Raw genomic sequence first — 13,011 nt, 5'->3', positions numbered from 1 at the left:
GGGACCACAACTCTCTTCTTCCTCTTCCTCCTCGTCCCTTTTCTTTCCTTGTTAACATTAGTTGGGAGTTGTCTTGTTCACTCTCGCACGCCCAGACACTGACAGAGTTGAGGCATTGAGTGAATAACTGCAGTGTGAATCAGTGCTTTTCTTCACTTCCCCCACCCCTTTTTTATTCACAGCCTGATTAAAAGATGATAATCAATAGCAAGCCTGTCCACTGCTTTGTTTCACCCCTATAAAAATGTAAAATCTAAAGTATAAATTTCTAAAGTGTAATTATAGACAGACCTTAATATTATCAGGAGTCATAACAATTTCATGTTGTAAATGTGTTCATGTAACTAAATAAATATGTTGGTTTCTGAGGTTTTGTGACCAAATTAATCAGCTTCGTTCTGGGTTGGCAAATGCTAAAAACATTGATCCCATTCTTGATTCTTTTGTTGATGACAGCTGTTGAAATTATGACATTTTTAGCCTCTGTGTGTTTGGTTACCTGAAAGATAAACTAAAGAAAAGATAAAGAGTGGTGTTATCAGAAGGTCCATAAGTGTCGTGTGGTTTGCAATCAAGATTCAACTACAGGATGTTTGCTTTGGTAGCATATTACAGAAGTGATTAGATTTATTTCTTCTTTAATATAATGCCTGCTATTCATTTCTTGCATTCATTCACAGTATTTTAGCATTTACACTGTTAGATATTTAGCAATATCTTACTTGAAAAAAACAATCTATGGGAATTGAATGAGTGTGGTCTTTTTGTTTTAAGAAAAATAAAACTCAAGAGTCACTTTAACAAATAAATGTACAGCTATCACGTGTGTGGGTGGTCTCTGGGAATAAACTCTTGCTCACTGTCAAGTGACTCAGGAGCTCGTTCTTGAGCGCTACACTGCTGAATTTAGGGATGTTTGTGACAACTTAAAATTATAAAGAAATCATTCTGAGAGAGAGAGAGCATGCACATTTGATGGGTCTTTTTATGGAATTTTATGGTTGTCAACATTGTTTTAGGCCCTGCTAATTATAGTAAAATGTGCTTCTTATGATGGAGTTTCTCGGTAGAAGAACCCAAGATTTCTAGTTTGAGGCACACTATTTTAAAAGTTAGTACATTGAGCAGATGAAAAGATGGTCAACATCATTAATCACTAGCGAAATGAAAGTCAAAACCACAATGAGATACCACTTCCCACCCATTAGGATGGCTAGTATAAAACAACAGAAAATAGCAAGGGTTGGTGAGGGTGTGCAGAAATTAAAACCATTGTGCATTGCTTGTGGGAATGTAAAATGGTACAGCACTGAAGAAAACAGTGTGATGGTTCCTCAAAAAGTTAAACAGAATTGTCATATGATCCAGCAATTTCATTTCTGGATATACTCCCAAAGGAGGTGAAAGCAGGAATTTAAAGAGATATATGCACAGCCATGTTCATAGGAGCATTATTCACAATAGCTGAAAGGGAGAAGCAGCCCAAGTGTACACTGATGGTGAAGAGATAAAGGAAATGCAGTCTCTACATAGAATGGAATAGTATTCTTGCTTAAAAAGGAAGCAAATTCTGATACGTGCAACAACATGGATGAACTTTGAAAACATGCTAAGTGAAGTAAGCCAGACCCAAAAACACAAATACTGTACTATTCCACTCGTATGAAGTACCTAGAACGGTCATATCCATAAAGAGAGAAAGTAGAACGGTGGTTGCCAGGGGCTGAGGGGAGGAAGGATGAGGAGTCATTCTTTAATGGTTGTAGAGTTTCAGTTGGCATGATGGACGTTCTGGAGATAGAGGATGGTGATGGCTACACAACAGTGTGAAAGTACCTAATGCCACTGAATAGTGCACTTAAAAATGGCTAAAATGGTAATTTTAATGTTATGTATATTTTGCCACAATTTTTTAAAAAGTTAATATGTTGTGAAATACGTGGTATATCAGCCAGAGTCCAATCAGACAAAAATGACGCTGTTATTTAAAGGAACATATTTAGTGTGAGGAACTGGTTAAACAGTGTTGGAGAACTGGAAAACGGAGTGCCAAAGTAACTCAGACGGGGGACCAAAGCAGGGAATTGGGGTCCTTAGCTTGGAGGAGGCTCATTTGGGGAGAGACGAAAAGCTGGAGACTGGAGTCAGCTGCTACAGCCAGCCTCCTGCCCCCCCACCTCCCTCCTCCAGCCTCCCTTCCTCCCTCCTCCAGCCTCCCCGCTTCCTGCTCGTGCCTCCGCTCACAACCCCAGAAACAGAGTGCAGAAAGGTGGATTTGCAGTTACTTTGCAGCCAGCGCAAATACTGTCTCTCAGTCCGTGATCACTCACGCCAGTGTGATGACATAAGCACAGAGACACGGGCTTGAAATCCTGGGGCAGAATTTTGTTAGATGTTGGTCAGCCAGATCCTGAATATGCTTATGTTAAGTTTTTAGATTAACTTTGGAATGAAAATGCAAAATTTGGAATTCTCATGGCAAAATCATGGACTGCCTTCTGCTACATTGACTGGCTGGGCGTCCTTGGATCTTGGCCGAGACTGCCATGGGGCACCACCTTGGTACTGTGACTTTAAGGACAGGGTGTAGGTAGTGGAGACGGCTCTGTTTGTTTATGTATGTATTTATTTATTATTACTTTTTGGTTGTGTGTTGTGGGGGAGATGTATAACGTGTGGCTGGATGATATGCTCTCATATTTTACAAAGTGCATCAGCTGCTATAGCATTAGGAATGAAGAAGGGCAATTATGCAGATTTTGAGAAAGTAAACTCATAAGTCATAATTATTCTATTTTTTTCTGATTAGGAAAGTAATGTGCACTCATAGTAGAAAAATTGGAAGGTACAGATAAGAGTAAAGAGGCAGAAAAACTTGTAGTCCCTCCACTCTGAAACAACCACTAATATTATTGTCTTATCTTTTAGACTTTTGCATGCATTTCTGTGTATTTAAATGAACAATGCTGCAACAGGGCTCACATTTATTACATACTTACTGTGGGCCAGGCCCTGTGCTCACCACTTGATCTGGATTATTTCATGGAATCCTCATAATTATCCTATGAGTTTGGTCCTATTATCATCTCCTTTTGAGAAATGACAAAACTGAGACTTAGAGAATTTGGGTAACTTGCTCAAGGGTAGGACTTGCTGACATTCACGAGCCTGGGCTCTGTCTGCATCTTTAGATGATATTGTCCCTCCAGTGGAGATTAGGATATGTATGTTTGTGTCCTGATGTTTGTTTAACTTTATAGCATGGACATTTCCCAATGTAACTAAAACTCCTTATTAATAATTTTTAAAGCTGCACTAATATTCTACTATATGGCTTACCCATCATTTGCATAACAATTCCCACACCCAACATTTTGGTTTTCTGTTATGGGTAATAACTTGAGCTCTCAATGAAAAAAGATTGATCACATATGTACGCCATTGAAGTAATGTAGTGAATACAAGTCAATTTCAAGGTTCATATTGCAAGTTTGTGGCTAGTTTTGAGTTTCCCTTTTAAAAGAAACGTTTATTGCCTGAATAGGAATCTATACATATCCATTGTATATATTCATATGTATAGGAATCTATCTATAGTATATGTAGTATATAATCTATAGGTAGTATATAGAATTTAGTAATATAGTATTATGGAATGTGTATAGTAATTATATATAGCATAAAGAATCTACATATGTATATGAATACATGATGTATATCTTGTATATTCACATATAATGCATATATCTAAGAATCTATACCTATACATTTACATAGATGGGTATAGGTTACAGACCATACAGCATTTTTTCCCTCATCCGTATTATTTCACCTGCTCTCCTCCAGCGATCCTGGAATACAGATGGTCTCCTTTGGAGGTAAGAAAATTGTGGCACAGAGCAGTTCACTGGCTTGCGCAGAGTCACGTGGCTCGCTGTGCTGCACCTGGGATTGGAAACCAGGCCTTCTGGTTCCTTCTACACTGTGCCACATGGTCTCACCTCATTTGTTCTGGGCTCCTAGCGCTGTTTGCCTTTGTGTAATGACTTGGCGGGGAGACTGGCAGGAGCTCTCAGTTTACCCTGGATTTGGGAGTGCTTTGATTCTGCCCAAACCCCTCCCCTTGTTCTCTTTGCCCACGTTGCTGCTCAGTGGGGTCCTCTTCCCTGTGAAAGGGGCAGATTATTAACACTCCCTCCATGTGTTTGCAGTGACTGGTAGAATTGGTGCTTCCTAACATGTGTTTTTTGGCCATGAAGCAGGAAAATGAATCAATGTTTTGTATTCTTCTTTAAAAATGTTTAAACCTGGGCAAAAAGTTCACAGGGAGTGGTCAGACTTGTGAGTAAAAATTTGTAATGTTCCTTTAGAAGATTAAATATGTTTCATAGAAAAGGAAGTGTTTCCTATGGCATTGAAAATAAAGCTGCCTTTTGAAGCAATGCTTTATTTTCTGTGTAGGTTCAATTAGGAAGTAGCACTTTGTTGTGGGAACATAATCACAGAAGGACCTTTGTTTTATGCAAACCTTTAGACAAGAGCTGCTTGTTTGCTGGGTTTTGTAAAACCTCATTAATTTGGTTGTCTGTTGTTTTTTCCCCAGAATTTCTGAAAACTTGACCAGAATTTAGATTGAGGTTTATTATAGTATCATCCAAATAGAAAGTGTTTGCTAAGCTCATTGACAGAGTAAATGAAAAAATAGGCAAATTTCACATTCTGAGGACAGAAAATCTTGGAAGATTTTTAGAATGAGAATTGCATGTAAATTGGAGCTTCTTCTTACAAATGAGTGCTGGCTGTTCTTAAAGAGGCCGGGCAGAGACCCTTCCTGGAAGCCATGGTAGAAATTACCATTACTGTGGACTTGTATTTATTCAAAATGATTCTATTTCAGTTTTCTATTAGTTCTTACTGGCCTTAACCAATTTCAAATATAAAGTTTCTCTTGAATTTTTTTCACAAAATGAATAGATTGGAAACAATCTTAAGCTCTTCATTATGATTTGGATGTAAGCCATGCTAACTTCTTGCCCTTTAGGCATTTTTATCTTTTCCTCCTGTTCTCTGTGAAGCTGCTATTCTCATAGATATGTCTTTCTTTTGTTTTCACATTTTTATTATCTCATTTTATTTTCCTCTGCACAGCTTCTCTTCCAGTTATCTATTGCTGTGTAAGAAATCACTGCAGAACTTTATGGCTTAAAAGAACAATATTCATTTTAGATCTTTTCTGATTTCTGTCAGTCAAGATTTCAGGAAGGGTATGACTGAGTGCGTATGTCTGAAGCTACAGTCCAGGAGGGCTGGGGGTGGGGTGGCTGGGGAGGGTGCTGGGGCAGCTGGGGAGGGTGCTGGGGCAGTTGGGAGCTGGCCATGCTCTCCCTTCGTGTGGTCTCAGGACTGCTCAGTGTGGTGTCCTCATGTGGGCTAGTGTGGGCTTCCTCCTAGCATGGCAGCCTTGAGGCAGGTTGCTCACGTGGCACTTCAGGGCTCCAGCACGAGGGTCTGGAGAGGGAGGCAGAAGCTGTGTTCCCGTGTGGACGGCCTCCAGAGTCACACAGCTCCCTTCCCCTGTGTTCTGTGAGCTCCCAGGCGCTGAAGGCAGCAGAGATTCATTGGAGGAGGGGAGGGGGCTGAGGAATCTGAGGCCTGTTCCTCAAACCACCACTCCTCCTCCTTCTGAGAAGGTCTTTCTCTGAGAGGCTTCTTCCGCCAGCCCTCCACAGCTTCCTTTTTAGGTGCCACACCTCCATCTTTAGGTGGCGCCAAGGGCTATAGGATCAAATGGGGATACAAATACCGTACCTGAAGTTGTTCAGTGTTAATGACAAGTGAGCTGAATAAATGAAAATACATGAGCCAGCCTTCAAGAACCATATGGAGGTTCCTTTCTTGACAAGATTTATTTATTTATTTATTTTTTGAGGAAGATTGGCCCTGAGCTAACATTTGCCACCAATCTTCCTCATTTTTTTTGCTGAGGAAGATTGGCCCTGAGCTAACATCCTTGCCCATCTTCCTCTATTTTATGTGGGATGCCACCACAGCGTGGCTTGGCAAGCAGTGTGAAGGTCTGCACCCGGGATCCGAACCAGCGAACACCGGGCTGCTGAAGCCGAACACGTGAACTTAACCGCTGTGCTGCCAGGCTGTCCCCAGAGTTATTTTTAAGCTTTATCATTTGTGTATTATCCACCGTGGTTAGGTGAACAGTCAACCGTAACCATTTTTCCATTTAGCACAGTTTAGTTGGCCAAACCTTTCCCCTTTGTCCTTTTTCTGTTTTGAATGGCAGACTATTGGCCATACTGACAGTATACGTTACTCAACAGGACGTCTTCAACTGGGCCTTGGGAAGGATTCTGGGAAGTTAATGAAGATAGTTTCCAGGACTCTGTCAAAAAAACTTTTTATACCCCCAACTGTTTTGGCTTCAAAATAAAGCTTTTTTGTGTATTTATGGAGAGAAAGGGAGGTCCGTTCTGAGATCATTATTTCTTCCTGTTATATTGAAGCTAAAAGAAAGATAAGTTTTAATATCTGAAGAAATAGTCTTTTGAAAAATATAGTGCAGTTTGGAATTTATTCTAGCTTTTGCTAATTTTTTTTGCTTTTTACTTAGCCATCTATTCAAATTGTAGCATCTTCATCTTTAGAAAGAAAGCTGCACCTAATGAAAAAACAAAGTAGCTCGGGCATCCTTAAGCTATTCCTCAGAATCTCTCTTGTATTTCTAATGTCCTCAGTTGACCTTTTCTCTATACAGAAACTTCCTTTATTCTGATTTATAAGCAGAAATTTTTATAATACAGAAAAGAGTTTTTTAAGAAATCACTTGTGATTCTAATGACCAGTTAGATCACTTGATCAATTGATCAGTTCAATTGTTACTTAAGGCTGACCCTGGCCCTCCGGGCTTGCTAGTGAGGGAAAGAGGCAGGTAAGCAGACTGCTTCGGTCGTGGTGTGGGGTGTGCAGGGGTTGAGGATGCGTGGAGAACACAAAGGAAGGACAGCTTAGGGCAGGAGAGAGACAACTCAAAGGAAGGCCCTGGTAAAGGAAGGGGGCAGAGCGTGAGGAAGGATGCAAAGGAGAGAGCAGCATGCGAAAGGCATGTTTGTGGAGCTAAAATAGCGCATCCGGTCCTATAATAAAGATTTTCTTTCATTTTTCCTTTTTATTGAGATACAGTTAAATCCACGCTTCTTAGGGATATAGCTGGATGGGTTTTGACAAATATGGACACGTGTAAGCCACAACTTTATCACGTTACAGAACGTTTGCATCAGCCCAGCATGCTCCCCTCTGCCTTCCCAGTCAGTTCTCGGCAGCTGCCGGCCCTCTCTCCCGCCTCCAGAGGAACCACGGCTCTGGACTTCCTTCCCTTCTTTCGCTTTGGATTAGCTTTGCTGACCAACGTCATAGGATTGCAGTCAAAGCGGGTGTGTTGCTTTGTGTCTGGCTTCTTCTCAGCCTTCTGTCTGTGCGCTTCACCCACTCCTGCTTGTGGCAGTGGTTTGTTCTTTTATTTCTGAGTAGTATTTCACTTCATGAATATATAAAATCTGTTTATCCATCCTCTTGTTAGGTTGTTTGGGTTATCCCGGTTCTTTTTCTCAGTGCCTATTTTATTTCTTTACTGAGACAGGATTGACAGATAACGTTGTGTAAGTTTGCGGTGGCCGACGTGCTGGTTCGACGCATTTGTGCATTACGGTGTGACTGCTGCAGTGGCGTTAGCGCGCACCTCTGTCACACCACATGGTTAGCATCTCTTTTTTGGGGTGGGAACAATTCAGATCTCGTCTCTTAACCACTTTGAAGTTGATAATACAGTATTGTTGACTATCATCAGTATGCTGTGCATTAGCTCTCCAGGACTTCGCTACCGGTTGCTACAGTTTTTGCCTATTGTAAATAAAACTGCTGTGAACATTCTTATAACAGCCTTTTTCTGGGCATACGTTTTTATTTCTCTATGGGTGGAATTGCCTGGCCAAAGGATTTGTGTATCTTTAACTTTATAAGACATCGACAAACCACAGTCCAGAAAGTGCCTCCAGGCAGAAAGCGCTTTTCCCAGGAATCACTGTTCTGTGCTGCCCACCGCCCAGTATTTTAGAGCCCCTTTTGTTATTTTGTCCAGTATTCTAGTTGTTTGCTGCAGCAAGGCCAGGTGGTACCAGTGTCTCGTTCATGACCAGCATCTAAATTCTTGTAATAATTTTTTATGGCAGAATAATAAATCGTCATTTGGGTACACAATCATTTATTTAACCTGCTCTGATTGTTGGACATTTACGGTGTTTCCAAGTTTATAAATCATGCTGCAGTAAACATTTGAATATTTTTGTAGCCGCACTGCTGATTATTTTTTAGTGTAGATTCAAGAAATGAGATGACTGGGTCAAAGGGCATAAACATTTTTCAAATGTGATCTTTATTGCCTTATTTAAAAAATATATATTGTTCAATTTATATATTCACTAACAGCAAATGAAAGTGTGTCTCACAACCTCTCAGCAACAGGAGATTGAAATTTTCTGTCTTCCTTTTTTGTTGTTCTCTGCAAATTGAATAGCAGAGAACGTATTTATGTTTGTGCATTCATTCATTCAGATATAACATATATTTATTTACATTATGTCACTGTCTCAGACACATATTTGAGAGCACTAGGCTGAAGTCAGATGCTTAAATAATGTTTATTTGGTCTTGTTTAATCTTCACATGTATAAATAACGTCATGATTAGCAATCTCTACTGAGGCAGTCAAATTGCCTTGTAACATGGTGGTGACATTTTTAGATATTTGATTAACGGTGTAAGAGGCTGGACAGAACTTTTAAGTCAAATTATAACAGAAGAGAAAAAAATTGAATTAACTCTAAATGTCGTTTTGAGAGGTGCCAGTTGTCAGAAGAATAACTGTGACACCTGTGGAAAGCAATTAAAAATCCGATACTGATGTCTTACATCTGTATTGTGCATTTTATAAAGTCTTTTCCTATTCATTGTTTCATATTATACTTACAATGTGAGAAATCTGAAGAGCTGTCAATTGGTAGTCACATTATTCATGTGAATAATGCAGTTGGATGTAGAGAAAACATCCCCTGGATTTATCATTTTAGGCCTGAATCATAGAAAACATTAAATTTAGTTTTATAATTTTCTAGATTATAAGAAATTAAAAGTGTATTACTCAGCTGTCAGTCCCTTTTGGGGGGCGGGGGAGAGAGTGGTTCCGGAAGTCGCACTCTGTAAGCGTTGGTCTGGGCGGGATGACAGGGCTGCTGAAGTCGTGATCAAGGCGGAGACGCTTTAGCGACCGGCAGCTGCCCGTTCACGCCTGTGCGCTCCCGAGACCTGGGAGCCCTGGGCCATCTGCGCATGCGTACTCGAGGGCGCGGACTCTGGCCTGTCCTTCACGCGCCATAAGGTGCGGAAATGAAGCCCGGGCAAGCTGTGAGACCAGATTAGAACCTGCAGATAATTAGCTGGGAGCCACGCTGTGTGAACCAAGATTGCCTGAGAAATTGGTGAAGCCTTAACACCGCTCATTAGCCAACTGAGGCGGTTTAAGTTTTCTTAAAGTAACTGATAGCTACTATAAGATGTGTAAATAGTTTTGTTTGCTTTTTTAAATGAATAGACTTTATTTTGCAGAGAAGTTTTAGGTTTACAGAAAGATGGAGCGGAAAGTACAGCGAGTTCCCATATATCCCCTCTATAATAGTTTTTTGATAAAATCTTGGCTATTAATCATCTTTTAAAATGTTAAGTCACAAAGTGACTGATCTAGTGTGGTTTCTGTAGTTTCTAAGACCTTCCCCCCCATGTTTAGAAGAGGGCTGTGAGAATTGTCAGTCTTATAATTAAAAATTTTCTGTTTTCTGTACTATTTATGGCGTGTAATCAGAGAATATTTACCTGTGTTCTTCATATGATAGAATCACAAGAAAGCCCATGAAATGACTATTTAGTAGGCGTCCTTTGAGATGGCCACCATTTAGGGTCATTTACACTTTCTACCGACTTAGGTACGGGGCCTTAGGTATGGGGCTGGGCAAGACACACGGCTGCTCTTTGTTTAGGAAATGTCCCCAAGGAAGAAAGCATTCCGTGTGAACTGTGGGTCAAGTCATCACCAAGGGCCTCCCTTCATTCTCAGACCCTGACAGTCTGGGGCTCTGATTTTGTATTTCACGAAGTATCACCATGCCTTATCAGAGTTTAGTAAGAACCCGGCAGAAATAGGGTCACGGGAGAGAGAAGATTTAAAAAACCCCCTCTGACTGTGTGTTACCTCCCGATGGCTTAATTGGCTTCTCCAGAGTGGGTCGCTGCCTGGAAACGCTGCATTTCCTACTCACGTTCAATTTAGAAATAAATCTCTATCTTCCACAAAAAGTTGAGTCTTCATACCATTAACTTTTCTCTCCGTATTTTCATATCTTTTTTTTTCTTGTGGCAAAATATATATAAGACTTACCATTTTAACCATTTTCCAAGTGTAAGGTTCAGTGGTATTAAGTATATTCACATTGTTGGGCAGTCATCACCACTATTCATCTCTGGGACTTTTTCCTCGTCCCGAAGTGAAACCCGGTACCCATTAAACCCTAACTCCGGATTGCTCCCTCCCCTCCCCTCCCCTCTCCTCCCCTCCCCTCCCCTCCCCTCCCCAGCCCCAGTTAACCACAGCTCTAATGTCAATCTCTGTGAGTGTGACTACTCTAAGTACTCACGTAGGTGGAACCACACAGTATTTGTGCATTTGTGTCTGCTTATTTCACCTGGTACACTGTCCTCAAGGTTCATCCATGTTGTAGGATGTATCTGAATTGCATTCCTTTTTAAGGCTGAACAATAGCCCGTTGTATGGATATCCCAGAGTTTGTTTAGCCATTTATTTGTTGATGAATATTTGGGTGGTTTCCATCTTTTGGCCGTTGTGAATAGTACTGCTGTAGACATTGGTGTACAAATATCTGTTTGAGTGCCTGCTTTCATTTCCTGGGGGCGTATACCCAGAAGTGGAATTGCTGGGTCATATGGTAATTCTATGTTTATTTTTTTGAGGAATCGCCATACTGTTTTCCATAGTGACGGCACCATTTTACATTCTCCCCAGATTTTTTTGAAATAAGCAAAAGTCTTCTTACATAAGACCCTTATTTGGATATGCTTTTTAAAATAAGCTTTAAATGTGATGATCTGTTAGTTTGATGCTTGACAAATGATAGATGCTCAATGAAATTAGATGTATCCAAAAAAGAAAAAATGAGAATCTTCAAACAGGATATAGATGAAGGTTCCACATAAAGAAGAATTCTTGCACAGACAAAAAAATGCTTTCTAATCTCTCTAGGGCTGAAAGTATAAACGATTCAGCTAGATTTAGTGACTAAAGGAAAGAAACACATAATTATTGTTTCTAGGTGTTGTAAATGTATAACTAATGGGTTAATGTTTAATGGAGTTAGTCAAGCACAGATTTGCACAGCTTTCCTAGATCGTATGGCCAGTTGGATTCGCTAGGCTTAATGATTAGGGCCCTTTTACTTTCACAGGGTGCGATGACACTGGGTGTTCCTGACGAGGGGTGTGAAACCCTGAGCTCCTACCCATTGCTGGCTCTACTAGGGTGCCCCAGGTCAACATGAACACTAGGAGATGAAGTGAAAAGAAGTTGAGTTTTCAGCCAGAAATTCTCCAGGACTGAGGAAAGAAGGGGGAAGTGTGGGCTTAGGGGCCACATGGGAGAGGCTTGCCCCATGTTCCTGAGGTGGAGAAAGGATCTGGCCAAAGCTGGAAAGCCCTGCTTGGGTTCTTTGGGTTTTCTTTCTCACTCCCATTTTGACCTTTTGGGAAACTCTTTAAGGCCCACTCGCTTTTTTCTCTACTTTAGTCTTGGTCTTTCCTCTGTCCACAGCACCATCTCTCGTGACTTCCCTGCACCAACACCCAACGCTGTGATCTCTTATCCCTGGAGACCTTGTGGCTCCCGCTTTAAGGTCCTCTGATGGTCTAAGTTTTTAACGTGGAGCAAAGACCCGCACCCTGTCCACTCTCCTGCGGGCTCTTTGCCCTCAAGCCAGCCAGGCCTCCTGCAGTTTCTGTACCGCTCTGTGCTCTGCCCTCAGGGTCCTTGCTCCCTGCCCCTCTACACCATTACTCCCTCACCTAGGCATCTCTGACTCAGTCTCCCCTCTTTTCAGAGAAGCCTTCCCCAACCACTCGTACTTCACCAGACTTGGCTGGCCTCTCCTGCCACTCCCAGACACCTTGAACACCATCTGTCCTTCCCCCTGGGGACTTGGTCACCCTCTGTCTTCTCCAGTAGGGCCTCCAGCCCACGCCAACCGTGTCCTCCACTTCACCACTGTATTTATAGCACTTGGCACAGTCCTTGTTACAAGGCAGATGCTCAACCAATGTTTGTTGAATGAACCTTTAGTGAAAAATTGTCAGAGGGCATCCCTTGCTCCCAGCCTCACGTGTCCCTATGGGATGCTTCTCTGAGAGTGACATCTCTGCTTCTCCGCCACCCCTCTTCCCTCCACAGGGGACAGGCAGTTGTTTTTCTAAGTGGGAGAAGAGCTCACCCCGCTCCTCTGGGGCCACGTCTCTGCTTCTCTTTTGCTGGGCAGCTTGTTCTCAGGACACACAGATTCCTGGACTCACAGGGCAAGGCCGCCGAGCAGGTGTGCGTGTGTCCCCTCAGTCTGTGACACAAGAGGCAGTGTGTCAGGCAGACCTCTGCAGCCACCCGTGTAAGCCATAACCCCCAGTTTTGCTTTTTCCTGGAATATTGCTGACTTCCTTCTTCGGTCTCCATGACAGATTTCTGAGCCTACTCCCACAGGCAGTAGGAGAAGAAAGGAGTCTTATTTATTGCAACCTCTGTTCCACCGTCAACAAACGGGGCACTGTGTTTGGGGGAGAAGCCTAATGTCCTTTCGAAGCTAAGATATTCCCGGGTGAAAAGTGGTTAGCTCTGGC

General features: G+C 41.8%; 1 protein-coding gene across 4 annotated transcripts in view; it reads left to right on the top strand.

Annotated features, from left to right (window-relative positions):
* Nucleotides 1–13,011, top strand: part of LAMA1 (laminin subunit alpha 1) — a 147,721-nt gene that overhangs the window by 30,585 nt on the left and 104,125 nt on the right. The gene's annotated exons all lie outside the window — the stretch shown is intronic.

Source organism: Equus caballus, chromosome 8, assembly GCF_041296265.1.
Source record: "Equus caballus isolate H_3958 breed thoroughbred chromosome 8, TB-T2T, whole genome shotgun sequence".
NCBI lineage: Eukaryota > Metazoa > Chordata > Mammalia > Perissodactyla > Equidae > Equus > Equus caballus.
Note: the sequence above shows the minus strand (reverse complement) of the source record. Positions and strands in the feature narration are given on the sequence as shown.